The 17,246-nt window shown below is 42.5% G+C and overlaps 1 protein-coding gene and 1 long non-coding RNA gene across 2 annotated transcripts in view; one reads left to right on the forward strand and one right to left on the reverse strand.

The window, feature by feature from the left end:
• Positions 1–140: 140 nt before the first annotated feature.
• Positions 141–3,258, reverse strand: LOC117015840 (uncharacterized). The gene is made up of 3 exons (XR_004421806.1): positions 3,143–3,258; positions 795–905; positions 141–268 (listed from the first exon to the last, which is right to left on the reverse strand). It is a non-coding gene; the product is annotated as an uncharacterized LOC117015840 (long non-coding RNA).
• The window catches only part of ZHX3 (zinc fingers and homeoboxes 3), a 137,555-nt gene continuing 120,483 nt past the window's right edge, over positions 175–17,246 (forward strand). Inside the window, exon 1 of the mRNA XM_033094611.1 lies at positions 175–301. The gene's annotated coding sequence lies outside the window, so the exon portion shown is untranslated. The remainder of the gene's footprint in view (positions 302–17,246) is intronic.

Consider the following 17,246-nt stretch of genomic DNA (forward strand, 5'->3'; position numbering starts at 1 on the left):
GGGGAGCGGCAGCCGTCTCAATACCGCCACTGGCCAGCAGAGGGCAGGTGATGACCAGCCTTCTTGCCCAGCTGAGCAACCTCTTCGCCCGCAGGCGCCCCGGGGATGGGACAGGTGAGCCCAGGTGCGCGCACTTCTAAAAAGATCAGTCGGCCGGTGAGCCACGGGGCGAAGCTCGGGCCAAGGAATGGTTTCTGCTTTTGGATCTGTGGTTCGTGGCCTGTCGTGCATCGAAGACCTTTCCGAGAGCCTTGAGGATGTACGGCCCCTGCAAAGAAGGTGTACTGAGAAGGCTCAGGAGGTGAGGGGATTTGTTGTAAAGGGGGAAGGCACCGAGAAAAGGCTTGGAAGGGTGGGGTGCAATGGCAAAGAGCCAGACTTAGAAAGTACTGGGCAGTGGGGAGTGAGCGGTGATCGCCATTGCTCTGTGACCCAAGATGACAGGACCTGCTTGGAACCTCAGTTATCTTTGCTTTAGCAAAAATCAATCCTGAACCCAGGCAGTGTCTGGCTGGTATCTCAGAAGAGAGCCCTGTTGGGAGCAGAGTTATCTCAAAGTGGCCAGAGAGCAGCACCAGGCCGCAAACATGTCTGTGGAAGCATCATACATAACTATTCTATTTAACAGTGAAACACTTGGAAATGTCGGAAATCGCTCCAGCGAGCAAAGGAAGGAAGGAAGAAAGGAAGGAAGGAAGAAAGGAAAGAGAGGTCATAGGTTGGGGCTACAGAGGCCACAGTCACTCCTTTTTGAGCCTCAATGCCCTCATCTGCAAAATGGAGATAAAACCTACCTTGCACGATTGTATTGTGAGGATGAAACAGGACGATCTAACTCAGTGGTTCTTAACTGTGGTTTCACATTGGAATCACGGTATCCTGGGCACATACTGATGCCTGGGGCACTGGCAATAGAAACACAAAAAACAAAAACTTCTCCAGGTGATTGTAATATGTGGCCAACACTAGAACTATTGAGGTAAATAAAATGCTGAACACGGTGCAGGGCGCACACTAGGCATTCGATAATGTTTATTGCATATATATATATATACATATATTTAAAATGGAGCACAAATTATTTTCATTGTTACTTGTTAGAGAAAAAGAAGATGATATAAAGGTTGTTGCAGAAATTGGATTTTGGACAGGCTTCTTTCTGGAACTATGAATCATCTGAGATTTGGTGATTATGGGGGTGGGGGAGACAGGGGCAGCTTCTGATAGTATAATTTGTCCTAACACCCAAATGAGCTGAACAAGGCAGGTGTCGTTAGACCACCCTGTGGTTTATATCACCATTTCCAACACGTCCTTCGAACATGCATGCAGCGTGGATGCTTGTGTTTGCCCATTTCTGGGGTTAAGGGTAGAGGCTATTTTCTCCTCTCCATGGGTACACTCACCAGGCGGACCTATACCACTGGCAACTGTTTGTTTCTTGATTAATCCGCGAGTATAGGTAGCACTTCCTTCTTTATGGAACTAGATAGGCGTCTGTGCTTCATTAAGTCACAGAGCCAGTGATTATTTACTGTGTCTCACTACTTTCTTGCTGGCCCCCATGCCTGCAGCTATGACCACTTGTCACAGGCAGCAAGACTGGCTGTGGGAACAGTTCTTCAACCACTCCTGGTGGCTTCATTGAAAGTGGAAAGGGAGGCAAAGGAACCTGGGGCTCACTCTCTCCAGCACGTAGGCTTGGGGGTGGAAGGGTAGGCAGCTGGTATCTGGCTAGGGTTGTCAGATTTAGCAAATAAAAATAAAGGATGCCCAGTTAAATTTGAATTTCAGATAAATAACATAAGGTGTTGTGGTGTGTGTGTGTGTGTGTGTGTGTGTTTCCATGCAATATTTGGGAGATACTTATACTAAAAGAATCATTTGTTTATCTGAAATTCAAATTTAACCAAATATCCTTTATTTTTATTTGCTAAATCCGGCACCCCAGTGCTTGGCCAGCCAGCCCAGGAGAACCCAGCATGTGGGATTTACTGCCGGCGACGGCCTCCTGCCCAGCATTGCCACATTCAGCTTCCACCTGTCACTGCCCTGCTCCAGAACTGTGTGTGGCTCCCAGCTGCTTGCGTAGCACAATGGACTCCCTGGCTGCTGTGCTGGGCCTTGGCTCTTCTGTCAGCCCAGCTGCCCTGCTTGGACCCGTTCCCGCCTCTGCTCTTGCTTCCCCTGCTTGGCATGTCTCCTGCCCATCCCCAGTAGTGATTGCAAGCACTGATTGTGCCCCTACTGGGTGCAGGCATGTTGCTGAGTTCTTTATTTGCATTGGTTCACTGGACTCTCACACAACGTAGTACGGTAGGGACAGCACTTATCCTACCTTACCAATGAAGAAACTGATACTCTAAGAAAGTGATTCTTAAAGTTGGTCCCTGGGCTAACAGCAGCAGCAGCTCCTGGGAACGTGTTAGAAATGCAAACCCTCAGGCCCTACTCCAGACCTATGGAATCAGAAACTCGGGGGTGGGCCCCACCATCTGTATTTTATAACCTCACCCCTACCCCAACCAGGTGATTTTGATGCATGCTCGAATTTGAGACCTGCTGTTCTAAGAGACGAGATGACTGCAGGTATAGCGGACCACCAGACAGGATGTTTATAATCTCACCCAACATCGTGCCTGGAGCCAGGGACTGGAGACGCTGCAGCAACAGCACAGTCTGGGAGGTGGCAGCGGAGGAAGGAGGGAAAGAAAGAGAAGAATACACAGGCCACTGGGATGTAAGATGATGAGGCTGAGGTGGGCCAAGCCCTGGAGCCCATAGCAGGATGTGAGGGCTCAAGGAGAGCTTTCCCAAGGTAGAGCTCTAAGCCTGAAAATAAGTTGGAATTTGTTAGGTGAAGTACAGTGGCAACAGTGTTCCAGGTGTCAGGACTAGTTTGTACAAAGGTCCTGCGGGTAGTTCATTTTTGTAGATAGAAAGTGAGGCAAGGTGAGTGGGGGGTGGGGAAGGAATCTGATTGTGCCAGAGTCCTCTGCTCTCAGAGCAAAGGAAGAAGTTTTAACGGCTATTGAGAAAAAGCCCTCTGGCTTCCAGGCAGAACAGGTCCTGGGTCAGATGAGGGTGTGGGTGGGGGTGGGGGGTGGGCAGCAAGGAGAGACACGGTGGTGCTAGGCCTTACCCCAAGCCCTGGATTCAGGCTGCTTCTGTCCTCCAAGGCATCTGCAGAGATTCAGCCCCCTATCACAGCAGTGGGCAGGTGTGTGGGTCCAACGCTGGAGTCGTGGGGTGCAAGGCCAATATGTAATATAATATTCTGGGCCTAAGAAGTGGGTTTGAGGAAGCAGTGCCCGCCCTGTCCCCCCTCCACAGGCATCAACCACACTGCCGGCCCCACCCTGCTGGCCCCGGCCTCTGCCGCACACTGGAGGGAGCCAGGCTCAGGCCACTGGCCCAAGTTCTTTTCCCTTGCATATTCCTTTTCCATGCTGATGTGGCTAAAGCTGAGCCTTTCAGGGACAAGCCCTGGACGGGGTCAGGGATCCCTAGGCTGGAGGGCAAGAGACTTCTGCTACTATCCCCTACTCCTGCCAATGAAGCCTTTGGTGCCAGCCAAAAACTGAGCCGGCCAGGCCAAGTTGCCTGGCAGCCTGGGTTTCGGCTGGGCAGTTCCCGGTTCCAACTGTCCTTCCCGGAAAAATATCAGTTTGACCGAATCCTTTTGGAACCTGCTTGTCATTTCTAGCCTAGGGAAGAATAGTGAAAGATCACTGAGCATTGTATGAAGTGGAGCTTTCTGTGTGTCTAAAATCCCTGCAGGATTTACCAACTGCCCCGTGAACTTGACCTTCAGCAAGGGGACCTCCTATTCTTCCTCTTTTTATGTGCTCCCCAGCCTCCATCTGGCATCCAAGACTATGTCTCATGCTTTGCCATCTAAGGAGGGTCTAGCCTGGAGCCCTCCACTTAAATAGATGTTCAGAGATACTGTTTAGGGGAGATCAATTTATGCTCAGCCTTGAATAATATACAGATGGAGTATATATAGGATGGGCAGTCTAAGTGGATGGAAGTGGTTGAATGAAGGCACGGATATTGGAGAGAGAAAGTGAGGACAAGGAGATAGCCTGTCTGGCCTGAAATATGGGGCAAAACCTTGGGCATTAAGGAACAATTGATGGTTGTTGAGCAGGAGAGTGACATAATATTGCTAGTCATTGTACTAGATTCTTTGTAAATGTTACATGTACTGTCTGGCACATATTGTTTTCTCTACCTGGACAGTTCTCTCCTCCCCCTGTCCATACAGTTAACGCCAGCTCATTTTTCAGATCCTTGCTCCTCCGTTACTTCCTCAGGGAAGCCTTCAGTGGCAGACAGACTCTAAAGTGACCCCCTGTATCCTTGCCTCCTGGTGTTCATGCCTCTGGGTATGTAATCCCTTCCTCTTGACTGTGGGTGGGACCTGTGACTTGATTTTAACCAATAGAATGGGGCAGAGGTGATGGGCTGTCACTCACAAGGTGATGTTACGTCAGATGAGGTCTGACAATTAAGTTCACGAACTTGTTGCAACGATGTTGCTAACCTTTTTTTGATATCAGAGGGATTATTCATTATGAATTTGTACCAACTGGACAAACAGTGAACAAAGTTTACTATTTGGAAGTGTTGAAAAGGCTGCATGAAAAAGTTAGACAACCTGAACTTTTCACCCACAATTCATGGCTCTTGCATCACGACAATGCGCCAGCTCACACAGCATTGTCTGTGAGGGAGTTTTTAGGCCGGAAACACATAACTGTATTGGAACACCCTCCCTACTCACCTGGTCTGGCCCCCAATGACTTCTTTCTTTACCCAAAGAGAAAGGAAATATTGAAAGGTAGACATTTTGATGACATTTAGGACCTCAATGGTAACAAGACGAGAGCTCTGTTGGTCATTCCAGAAAAAGAGTTCCAAAATTGCTTTGAAGGGTGGACTAGGTGCTGGCATGGGTGCATAGCTTTGAAGGTAACCATAGTTATATTCAGCAAAGAGGTACGTAGCATTTTTTCTAGGATGAGTTCATGAACTTAATTGTCAGACCTTGCGTAAGAGTCTTGCTAGCAGACTAGCTCTGGAGACTCTCCTTGCTGACTTGATGAAGTAAACAGCCACGTTGAGGAAGCCCACATGGCAAGGAGCTAGAGGTGGCCTCTAGGAGTTGTGGTAGCCTCCAAGAAGCCACAGTCCTTAGTACTATAGTCACAAGGAAATGAATCCTGACAACAACCTGAATGAGCTTGGAAGGGGTTTTTCCCCAGTTCAGCCTCCAGATGAGAAAGCAGCTCAGCTGTCACCTTGATTGCAGCCTTCTGAGTCCCAAAGCAGAAGACCCAACTAAGACATACCCAGACTGCTGACTCACAGAAACTGTGAGATAATACACATATGTTGTTCAAAACCTCTAAGTTTGTAGTGACTTGTTACACAGCAATAGCTAACTAATACACCTTCTTGCTAGGTTGACTCTCCCTTACATAGGCTCTCATAGCATCACGTATCTTTTCATCTTAGTGCTTTATGTGACACTTTCCATATACTACTTGATGAAAGCTGTCTTTATGAGGGCACTTTTTGCTCACCACTGTATCCCGGAGCTTCACTTGGTGCCTGGTACACAAAAGAAAACCCACAATAAGTATTAGTTACATGTGTTAGTGAGTGAAGGCTCTTATTTTATCTTTATAACAACCTGTTAGAGTAGCAACCATTGTTCCATATGAAGAAAAGGGAACCAATTATTAACTTATACTTAAGTATACTGATCAAAATTTTATACTTAGTAAAATTTTGGTTATGCATGCCACCCTATCCTAATTTTTAGTGTGACCCAAGAATAAATTATTTGAGTGCAGGGTATGGATCACATCATTGCATGGTATGACATTGTTTATGTAGCATTGTATTTTCCAAAAAGCACAGCTATCCAAAAAATAATTCTGGGCTCCTTTGGTTTTCCTAACGGCTTCTCTTACCCTTTACTTAAATCATTCTTTTGAAACTCCTGCCCTGAGACTGTTCTTCTCTAACACTGCCAGACCCTCGTCTGCCAATGCTTTTTATGATTCCAGCTGTTCCCAACCTCATTCTAATCAACTTCATAAAATTCTACATCTTCAGCAAGACTTCTTCCTACACAGCAGTGAGAAGCTATGAATTAGACATGCATACAGTAGCCTGGATGGAACTTACAGTGTTATGTGGGGAAAACAGTAAAAGAGATTGAAAGCAGTTTAACTGAGGTATGACTGACGTACCATAAACCACACATATTTAAGCTGTACATTTGAGTTTTGACATGTGTAGATGGATACCCATGAAACCATCACCACAATCAATGGTTTTATTTTGTACTCCTCTTGCACTGAACTCTCAGAGTTCAAAGCCATGTGACAGCAGGATGCTGTTAAAACCAAAGTCAGTTCTGGTTGGCTGTCTTCTCAAAACCTCCCAGTGGCTCAGAGTCACACCTCCCACTTCTCTGCTCTCTTCTCCCACTCAGCTCCGCATCACTCACTGCCCCTGCCACATTCACCTCCTCCTGGGTCCTCAAGCACACCAGACACACTCCCCCACTTTGCCCTGGTGGTTTCCTCTGCCTAGAATGCTCTTTCCCCAGATACCCACATGGCTTACTCTCTCACCCACCTCAAGACGACTCAGATGTCACCTTTCTACCCTGACCCCTCCCATCTACCGTTCCCCGTTGTAATCTTTTCCAGTAGCACTAATCACCTTCTCACATGCCATATAATTGACTCATGTATAATATTTGGTGTTTGTCTCCCCCCACGAGAATGTAGCCCCAGGACAACAAGACATTTGATCTGTCTTCACTGATCTATCCCAAGAATGGCGTCTGGCACATAGTAGGTCTCCAATCAAGATTAGTGAGTGACTGTCTGCATTGCCTCTACCTTGAAGTCTCTAGCCCTTGCTGCTGTATATCTCCCTCTGACCACTTTCTCCAGTATTCTCTCCAGGTGATACAACTGGTGGTATCTGTCTGACTTACTAGGTTGCCAGTGTTTTGACCTTACTGTGTCTTTGTCAAGTCTCCAGCAGTTGCGAAATACTAAATTCAAGCTTTTTTTTTTTTTTTTTTTTTTTTTTTAAGGGCAAGAGGATAAAAGAGGAAGGAGCAAAGAGAATGAAGGGAGATGATGGGGGAAGCAATGGGCAGAGCAGAGAGGGTGGAGACAGAAGACAGTCACGGATTTTCCTGGGGTCCCCACCCAATCAGCTTTCCAAGCGGCTCAGAGGACCAGCCAGCAGTGGCTGAGGGTAATGTGCCACATATCCAGAGCTGTGTGCCACATGGCAGAAGCAGTCCCGTTGAGTCATGGGACACCCAGCCACCCTAGAGTTTGGTGTGTGGAGTATTTTTGTTTTTTACAGCCCAGCTGTCTATGTAATGACTTCCTTCCCTGTGGCGTTATTCATGGAGGTGTCCCTGAGCGACCAGCTGAGTCACTGCATTCCTTGCAGCTTAAAACACTGGCTAAGCACCCAGGCCCAGTTCTTTCATGCAGGTGGGACCTGTGAAGGCGGCCAGGGAGTGCCCCGGAAAGACAGGCTTTCGGGTTCCCGTCTCTAACCTGCACCCATCCCCAAAAGCATGATTTTAAAAAGCAACACGGTAAAAGTAGAGATTCCCTCTGTTAAGCACTGAGGGAATGGCCGCAGTCGTGTACCACAGCCTGAATAATCACATGTCACAACCATGACATCAATACCACATCGAAGGGGGCACGAGGAACCAGAGTCCATGCCCTCTGTGTCGTTGCAGCGTGAAGGGTCAGAAACCCAAGTGAAGAGACTGGGAACGCTCATGCCCAACTGGCAGCCATGGAAACGTGCTCAGCCCTTCTGTAAAGTAAGCATGAAGTTCTCAGTAAAATGAAGTCTGCCTACGGCACAGCGTTCAGCAGTCTCCTTGAAATGTATCTTGAAGGAAGTGTGCTCAGATACATAAGAAGAGAAGGAGGGGGTTGTTTATTGATAGCGTTGTTTGTTCATGCGTCAGTGAATGGGAGGCCGGGCGAGACTGCTGCAGGACTGCCCCAGGCAGACTTCATTTTGCTGAGAACTACCTGCTTGTTTTACAGTTTACTTCTACACAGCAATGAGAGGCTATGCATTAGATGTACACACAGTAGTCTGGATGGAACTTACTGTGTTAAGTGGGGAAAAGAGTAAGAGAGATTTAAAGCACAATACTTTTCCAGTTTTACTGCGGTATGACTGACATAAAATGAACCACACACATTTAAAATGTACATTTGAGTTTTGACATGTGTGGACACCCATGAAACCATCACCACAATAAAGATAACACATATATCCATCACCCCCCAACGCGTGAAATAGATCTATATGTGTTAAAATTTTAACTTAACCTAACATTAAGTTGTTGTTTTTTTAAGTTTAACTGTATGTGTAATATAATCCCATATTTATAACAACAAAAAATATTCAGATACCCTGAAAAAACTGGAGGAACATATACCAAACTTGTTTGTTGTTGGGAATCTTGTGAAAACTGTGTGGCCCCGTTTTGCCTGGCACCTCAGAAACTGCCCATATCTGTTGTTCCATATCATGGTCTCCAAGTCTCTGAAGAAGGTTTAGCACACTAGAAATTTGTTATTATGGTCCCCTTACTTTGAGTGACTTTATTAAAATATCACAGAGGTCATCACAATGGACTCCCACAGAAGGGGTGTCTGACTCTTCTGTTTTCCTTTCAGCTCACCTCCAGGACCATTTTCTCATCACCCCTCCAAACAGGAACTATTTCAGCAGGGGGCTGGCTGTGGCTGGGGAGAAGAGTGCTTCCCCAACTTGTTTTTCAAATCCATCTTTTATTACCACTCTTCACGTAGCTCATGAGAACAGGAAGTGGTGAAAGATTGTGGGGGTTGGGGTATGTTTAGTTTTGTCTGGTTATGGGTTTTATATAAAGGCAGTCATTAAGTGTTTTGTGTCTGGCTTCTTTCTCTGCACGTTATTTATAAGAGCTGCGTGCAACTGTAGTCCATTCACTTTTAGTGCGATATATAGCGTTCTGTTGAGTGACTATACCCCCATTAATTTATCCCTTCTACTACTGATTGACCTTTGGGTTGTTTCCAACTTGAGACTATCATAAATAATGCTGCTGTGAACATTCTTGTACAGGTCTACTGTTCTACCTGGGCATTTATTTCTCTTAGGTATATACTTTGGAGCAGATTTGCTGGGTAATAGGAATGCTCATTCTTAACTTTAAATAGTAATTCCAAATTGTTTTCCAAAATGATTATAACTTTCCGCCCCCAGCAATGTGTTAAGAGCTCCCCTTGTCCATTCAGCAACAGTTCTCAGCAGTTGGCACTGTCAGACTTTGTACTTTTAGCCATCTGTTGCGTCTGTAGTAGTTGTTCACTCTGGTTCATTTCCTTGATTACTAATGAGGCTAAGCACCTTTCATATGTTTATTGGCCATTTGGATTTATCTTTGTGTGAAGTGAAGAGTGTGTTCTTGCCCATTTTTCTATTGCTCTTTTTTTTTTTTTTTTTTGTATATTCTGGATATAAACCCTTTGTCAGTTATGTGCATTGCAAATCTTTCTCATCTGTGGCTTGCCTCTTCACTCTGTTAATGGTATTTCATTTTTTTTTTTTTTTAAAGATTTTTATTGGGGAAAGGGAACAGGACTCGACTGGGGAACAGTGTGTACTTCCAGGACCTTTTTTTCCAAGTCAAGTTTTCCCTTCAATCCTAGTTGTGGAGGGTGCCATTCAGCTTCAAGTTGTTGTCCTTTCAGTCTTAGTTGTGGAGGGCACAGCTCAGCTCCAGGTCCAGTTGCCGTTGCTAGTTGTAGGGGGCGCAGCCCACCATCCCTTGTGGGAGTCGAACTGGCAACCTTGTGGTTGAGAGGATGCGCTCCAACCAACTGAGCTATCAGGGAGCTCAGCAGCAGCTCAGCTCAAGGTGCCTTGTTCAATCTTAGTTGCAGGGGGCGGAGCCCACCATCCCTTGCGGGACTCGAGGGATTGAACTGGCAACCTAGTGGTTGAGAGCCCACTGGCCCATGTGGGAATCGAACTGGCAGCCTTCAGAGTTAGGAGCATGGAGCTCTAACCGCCTGAGCCACCAGGCTGGCCCTGTTAATGGTGTTTCTTGATGAACAGAAATTTTTAACTGTCTAGAAATCCAATTGATTAATTTTTCCTTTGTGGTTAGTGTGTTTTCTGTCTTGTTTAAGAAAACTTTTTCTATCTTGAGATCATGAAGATATTTTTGTATGTTATCTTCTAAAGCTTCATTTTTTTTTTTTTTTGAAGATTTTATTGGGAAAGGGGAACAGGACTTTATTGGGGAACAGTGTGTACTTCCAGGACTTTTTTTTTTTTTTTCCAAGTCAAGTTGTTGTCCCTTCAATCTTAGTTGTGGTGGGTACTGTTCAGCTTCAAGTTGTCCTTTTTTCAGTCTTAGTTGTGGAGGGCACAGCTCAGCTCCAGATCCAATTGCCGTTGCTATTTGCAGGGGGCGCAGCCCACCATCCCCTGCGGGAGTTGAACTGGCAACTTTGTGGTTGAGAGGATGCGCTCTAACCAACTGAGCCATCTGGGAGCTCAGCGACAGCTCACCTCAAGGTGCCCTTTTCAATCTTAGTTGCAGGGGGCACTGCCCACTATTCCTTGCGGGAGTCAAGGAATTGAACTGGCAGCCTTGTGGTTGAGAGCCCGTGCTCCAACCAACTAAGCCATCCAGGAGCTCAGCAGCAGCTCAGTTTAAGGTGCCGTGTTCAATCTTAGTTGCAGGGGGCACTGCCCACCATCCTTTGCGGGAGTCGAGGGATTGAACCGGCAACCTGTGGTTGAGAGCCCACTGGCCCATGTGAGAATCAAACAGGCAGCCTTCGGAGTTAGGAGCACGGAGCTCCAACCGCCTGAGCCACCGGGCCGGCCCCATAAAGCTTTATTGTTTTGCCTTTCATATTTAAGTTCATAATCCAACAGAAATTGGTTTGTTGTTTGTTAAATACATGAAGTTAAATTGGAACGACACATCTCATAGACACCCATTCATTCAAGAAATATTTATTGAGTATCTCCTGTGTGTCTGGCCACGTTTATTGTTTTCCTTTTCATATTCAGGTCCATAATCCATCAGAAATTGGCTTTTGAGTATGGTGTGAGATAGGGTTCCAATGTCATTTTTCCCAGATGAATAGTCAATTGACTCAATGTCATTTATTCAAGAGATCATTTCCCCACACTATTCTACAATGCTATCTTTATCATTAATCTGTTTTGGGGGGTCTTTTTTTCTGTCTGTTGGTTTTTCTCTACTCTTGTGCCAGTACCATACTGTCCAAACCTTTAGAGCTGTATTATAACTCTAATTAGCTGATAGAGCAAATTCTCCCACCTGGTATTTCTTTGAGAGTACCTTGGCTATTCGTGGCCTTCTATAGTATCACATAAATTTGATATTAGAATTATCATATAATGTTCCATATGAAAATCAATTGGGATGGCTTTGAATCCATATACCAATTAGAGAGAATGATAACTTTATAATATTGAGTCTTCCAATTTATTAACATGGTGTCTCTCTCCATTATTCATTTATTCTTTGATGTCCATTAAAATGTTCATGGTTTCCTCTACAGAGGTCTTACATGTCTTTTGTTAGATTCATTTATAGGTACTTGGTATTTTTTGACTATTGCAAAACTATGATTCTTTTAAGAAACTATTTTTTCTGACATTTGCTAGAATATGTAAATAAGGTTGACTTTGGTGTAGTATTGATTTTGAAACCCAGTAGTGATCCTTCATAAATCAGTACCCAACCATGGTGGCACCCTGCTCTCAGACTATTACCCTCCAGAATGGGGAGAAATACATTTCTATTGCTTATAAGCTACCTAGTCTGTGGCATTTTATCATAGCAGCCAGATTAAGACAATCATTTATTGGTCCTAAAAGTTTTTGAAATTCCTTAGGATTTTCTATCTACGCAATCATGTCATCTTTGAATAAAGACAGTTTTAGTTTTTTTTTCTTTCATTTCTATTCTTAGGTTGCTAAGAGTTTTTATTGTGAAAAGTGTTCAATTTTATCAAACGCTTTTTCATCACACATTCAGATGATCAAATTATTTTTCTATTTTATTCTGTTAATGTGGTTGTTTGATTTTTAAATGTTAAACCAATTTGCATTTCTGGGATAAATTCCATTTGGTTGTGATTTCTTACTCTTTTTATTTATTGCTGGATTTGATTTGCTAACATTTTGTTTTGGGTTGTTGCATTTTGGTCATGAGGGATATTGATCTGTCATATATTCTCTTGCCATGTTCTTGCCAGGTTTTGGTAGTAGTATTATGCTGACCTTATAAAACAAGTTGGGAGGTATTATTTCTTATTTAAATATTAGCTAGAATATTTCCAATCTTTTATCTTTTTACCCCGTATGCCCTTAAAGTGTGTCTCTTATAAACATTATATAGTTGAGTCTTTTTGTTTGTTTAAATTCAACCTGTCAACCTTTTTCTTTTTATTAAAATATTTAGTCCATTTACATTTGATGGAATTAAAGGTATGGTTCCAAACCAGTTATTTCTATAATCTTATTTGTCTTCTCTTTTTCCTACCTGGTTTTTGTTCCTGTTTTCCTTTTTATCTTCCTTCTTTTGGATTTTTTATTATTCCATTTTATTTTATTTTTAATTGTGGTAAAATACGTATAACATAAAATTAATCATTGTAGCCATTTTAAGTGTACAGTTTACTAGTTCACATTTTTGTGCAGCCAATCTCCAGAATTCTTTTCATCTTGCAAAACTGAATCTCTGCCTCCATTAAACAATGACTTCCCATTCCTTACACACCCCCGCCCCCCACCCCATTCCCGGCAATCACCATTCTACTTTCTGTCTCTATGAATTTTACTTTTCTAGGTACAGGCATACCTCACTTTATTGTACTTCACTTTATTGGGCTTTGCAAATATTGCATGTCTTACAAATTAAAGGTAAGCCTCTCCACCAGAAAAAAAGACTATCACTTGCTGACAGCTAAGATGATCATTAGCATTTTTTTAGCAATAAAGTATTTTTTAATGAAGGTGTATGGTCGTTGCATTTTTAGATAAAATGCTATTGTATGTCTATTGCACATTGAGCAGCCTACAGGATATACAGGATATATAAGAGTTATGTAAACACTGGGAAAACCAGAAAAGCACTGGGAAACCAGAATTTTTGTGTGACTCACTTTACTGTGATATTCATTTTATTACTGTGGTCTGGAACCGAATCTGCGGTATCTCCGAGGTATGCCAGTACTTCATATCTGTGGAGTCATACAGTATTTCTGTTTTGTGACTGGCTTATTTCACTTAGCATTATGTCCTCAAGGTTCATCTATGTTGTAGCATGTGTCAGACTTTTCTCCATTTTTAAGGCTGAATAATATTTCACTGTATGAATATATTACGTTTTGTTTTTCCATTCATCTGTTGATTGTTATCTGGGTTGCTTCCACCTTTTGGCCATTGTGAATAATGCTGCTATGAACATGAATGTATAAATATCTGTTTGAGACTCTGCTTTCGATGTTTTTCCACTGGATTTTTAGGTAAACCACTTTTTTATATTTTTAGTGGTTACATTGAAGATTATGATATACATCCTTAACTTATTGCAGTATAACTTGAGTTAGTACTTTACAATTCTCCAAACAATGTAAGAACCTTACAACAATGTAATTCCCTTTACTGCTCCTACCCTCTATATTATTTTTGTCACATAGTTTGCTTTTACATATTACAAATCTCAAAATACATTTTGTTATTGCTTTAAATAGTAGTTTATCGTAAATTTAAAGTTGTTATTATGTTTACCCACATGTATACCCTTTCCTGTGGTCTTTATTTTGTTCTATAGTTCTGTATTCCCACCTAGAATTGTTTTTCTTTGACTTGAGAAACTTTTAGTATTTCTTGTATTTCAGACTTGCTGGCATTGACTTCTCCAAGTTTTTCTTTTTCCTTTTTTCCTGGCCTGGAAATGTCTTTATTTCACCTCACTTTTTTGAAGGCTATTTTCACTAAGTTCAGAATTTCTTAGTTGGCAGTTTTCTTCCCACTGTAGATTTTAAAGATGCCATTTTAGCCTTCTTTCTTCTTTATCATGAGAAGCAGGCTGGTATTATAATTGTTGTTTCTCTGAATTGTCTTTTTTTCCTTCTGCCTGCTTTTAAGATTTTATCTTTGATTTTTAATGGTTTAACTATGTTGTGTCTAAGATATGGTTTTCTTTATATTTGTTATATTTCATGTATTTATTATCTGAGCTTGAATTTGTGCATATCTTTCATTAATTTTGAAAAAATTTTAACTATAATCTCTTCAAATATCTTTTTCTTTCCACCCTCTCCTTTTCTGGGACTCAAATTACTTTTGTATTAGACCAATTTGATATGTCTTTGGTTTTCTATGGTTTTGCCATAATGTATCTGGGTGTAGATTTATTTGGCATCTTCAACTTATGACTTGATGTCTTTCCTAAGTTCTAGAAAATTCTCAGACATTGTCTTTTCAAATATTGCTTCTGTCTCATTCTCTTTTCTCTTTCTGGGACTCTAATGAAACTGTACATTAACCCTCACTGTATCCTGTATGTCTCTTACCTTTTCCTATATTTTCTATCTCTTTGTCTCTCCATACTTCATTCTGGGTGTTTTTGTCTTACCTCTAATGGTAATTGTCATTTGCTTTGCTTTCACCTTTTGGCTATTGTGAATAATGCTGCTATGACCATGGGTGTACAAATGTCTGTTCGAGTTCCTCCTTTAGATTCTTTTGGGTATTGGAGTTTGGACAATTAAGTTTGTGAACTCATCCTAGCAAAAGTGCTACATCACTATGTGATGTAGCAAAAAGTGCTGAATATCACTATGGTCACCTTCGAAATACTCCCCTTGGGAAGTTATGCACCGACGCCAGCACCTAGTCCATCTTTCAAAGCAATGTTGGAACTCTTTTTCTGGAATGGCCATCAGAGCTGTCGTCATATTACTCTTGATGTCCTGAATGTCATCAAAATATCTTCCTTTCAATATTTCCTTTATCTTTGGGTAAAGAAAGAAGTCATTGGGGGCCAGATCAGGTGAGGAGGGAGGGTGTTCCAATACACTTATTTGTTTACTGGCTCAAAACCCCCTCACAGACAGTGCCATGTGAGCTGGTGCATTGTTGTGATGCAAGAGCCATGAATTGTTGGCAAAAAGTTCAGGTTGTCTAATTTTTTCATGCAGCCTTTTCAACACTTCCAAATAGTAAACTTGGTTAACTGTTGGTACAAATTCATAATGAATAATCCCTTTGACATCAAAAAAAGGTTAGCTACATTGTTACAACAAATTTGCAAACTTAATTGTCCGACCTCGTACACCTAGAAGTAGAAATCCTGGATCATTCTATATCCATTCTGATAAGTCTATATTTAATTTTCTTTTTTTTTTTTGCATTTTTTCCATTTTTATTTAAATTTATTGGGGTAACCTTGGTTAATAACATCATATAAATTTCAGATGTGCAACTTTATAATACACCATCTGTATAGTCCATTGTGTGCCCTCCAGCCAACGTCTAGTCTCCTTCTGTAACCATATATTTGAACCCCTTTACCCTCTTCATCTTTCCCTTCCCCCTTTTCCCTTCTGGTAACCACCATACTGTTGTCTGTGTCTATGAGTTTGTTTGTTTTGTTTGAATGTTTGCTTTTTTGAAGAGCCATCATACTGTTTTCTACAGCAGTTGCATTATTTTACATTCTCACTAATAATGCACAAGTGTTCCAATTTCTGCACATCTACATCTAACACCTGTTATTTTCTTTTTCTTTTCTTTTTTGGATAATAGCCATTCTAATGATTGTGAAGAATTAGCTCATGATTTTGATTTGTCAAAGCTTGGCTTTTATCTCCTCGAATGTAATAAGTTTGGTTGGTTTTTGGTCTGTGTCTGATAATTTCCTACATTTAGCGTCCCTATGAATCTGTTTCTTTGTTGTTTTACTCATTTTTTCTTTTGGTGTCTTGTCTCCATTTGTGTCTGGCTACATTTGACTGTCCATTAGGCATTGCAGTACATTTGAGACAATTGTAGAAAAATTTTAAGGTTAGACCGATGTAAACTTTTCCCAAAAAGATTTGAAAAAAAATTTTTTTAATTTTTCGTTTTTTACTTGACCCCTTGAGAGTGCTCACCGTTCAGGACCCCTTTAATCTGTATTCAGAGTGTGACGTTATCTAGAACACTCCGAAGACTTGAAACCAGGCTGCCACTGTGCAAGGAATGGAGCACTTCCAGTGCACAACTTTTCTGAAAGCTCTTCAGAACCCTTGATTAAAGTGTAAAGAGTTTTGTTGGCTGAAGTCTTGAATCTTTCACTGAGTTGTCTGGAGAAGGGATGGGCAGTTGTTGGATTGGTATTGGGTCAGGGGGCAGCTTGTTGAACTTTATATTGTGGTTGAACTTTATATTGTGGTCAGGGGGCAGCTTGTTGAACTTTATATTGTGGCTGTGCCAGACTAGGGCTAGGGAAACCGAACCTGCCTCAGGGATGGGCTGTCCCTGCGGAGGCTCATCCCTATATGGTACAGGGTCTACCAGGTAGAGTACAGCAGGGGAGAAGCCGGGACTACAGAGAAGCTGAGAAAGTGACCGGGGGTGACTCAGCAGTCCAAGGCTTCTGTTCACCTGGGCCAGAAGTAGGTTCTCTTTCTTGGGTCTATACCTTGGCCTCCGCCAGGCCAACCAGTACCTACATATGTGGCCTGGGCTGAGCCTGGACACTTGAGGCAGCTTCATTATTGTTCTCCCTGCATCATTCTGAGCCTACCCAGTCTGTTCCCCACATAGCAGGTTGTCCCTACTCAGGTCACTTCCATAAAGTCCCATTGCTCTTAGGATGTCTCAAATTATTACCGTGACTTGATCTGGCCACTGGCCACCTCTCCAACCGCATCTCCTCCCATTATCAACCTCATTGTTCGTGTTTCTTCTGATTTAAAGAATAAAATCACCATGTACCCTTAACTGCCACCCAGGCTACGCTTCTTTTCCCTATCTACCTAATGGTATGGACTCAATGTGTGTGTCCCTGAAAAATTCATATGGTGAAGCCCTAACCCCCTTTGTGACTGTGTTTGGAGTAAGGAAATAATTAAGGTTAA

Source organism: Rhinolophus ferrumequinum, chromosome 23 (assembly GCF_004115265.2).
Source record: "Rhinolophus ferrumequinum isolate MPI-CBG mRhiFer1 chromosome 23, mRhiFer1_v1.p, whole genome shotgun sequence".
In the NCBI taxonomy this organism is placed as follows: Eukaryota; Metazoa; Chordata; class Mammalia; order Chiroptera; family Rhinolophidae; genus Rhinolophus; species Rhinolophus ferrumequinum.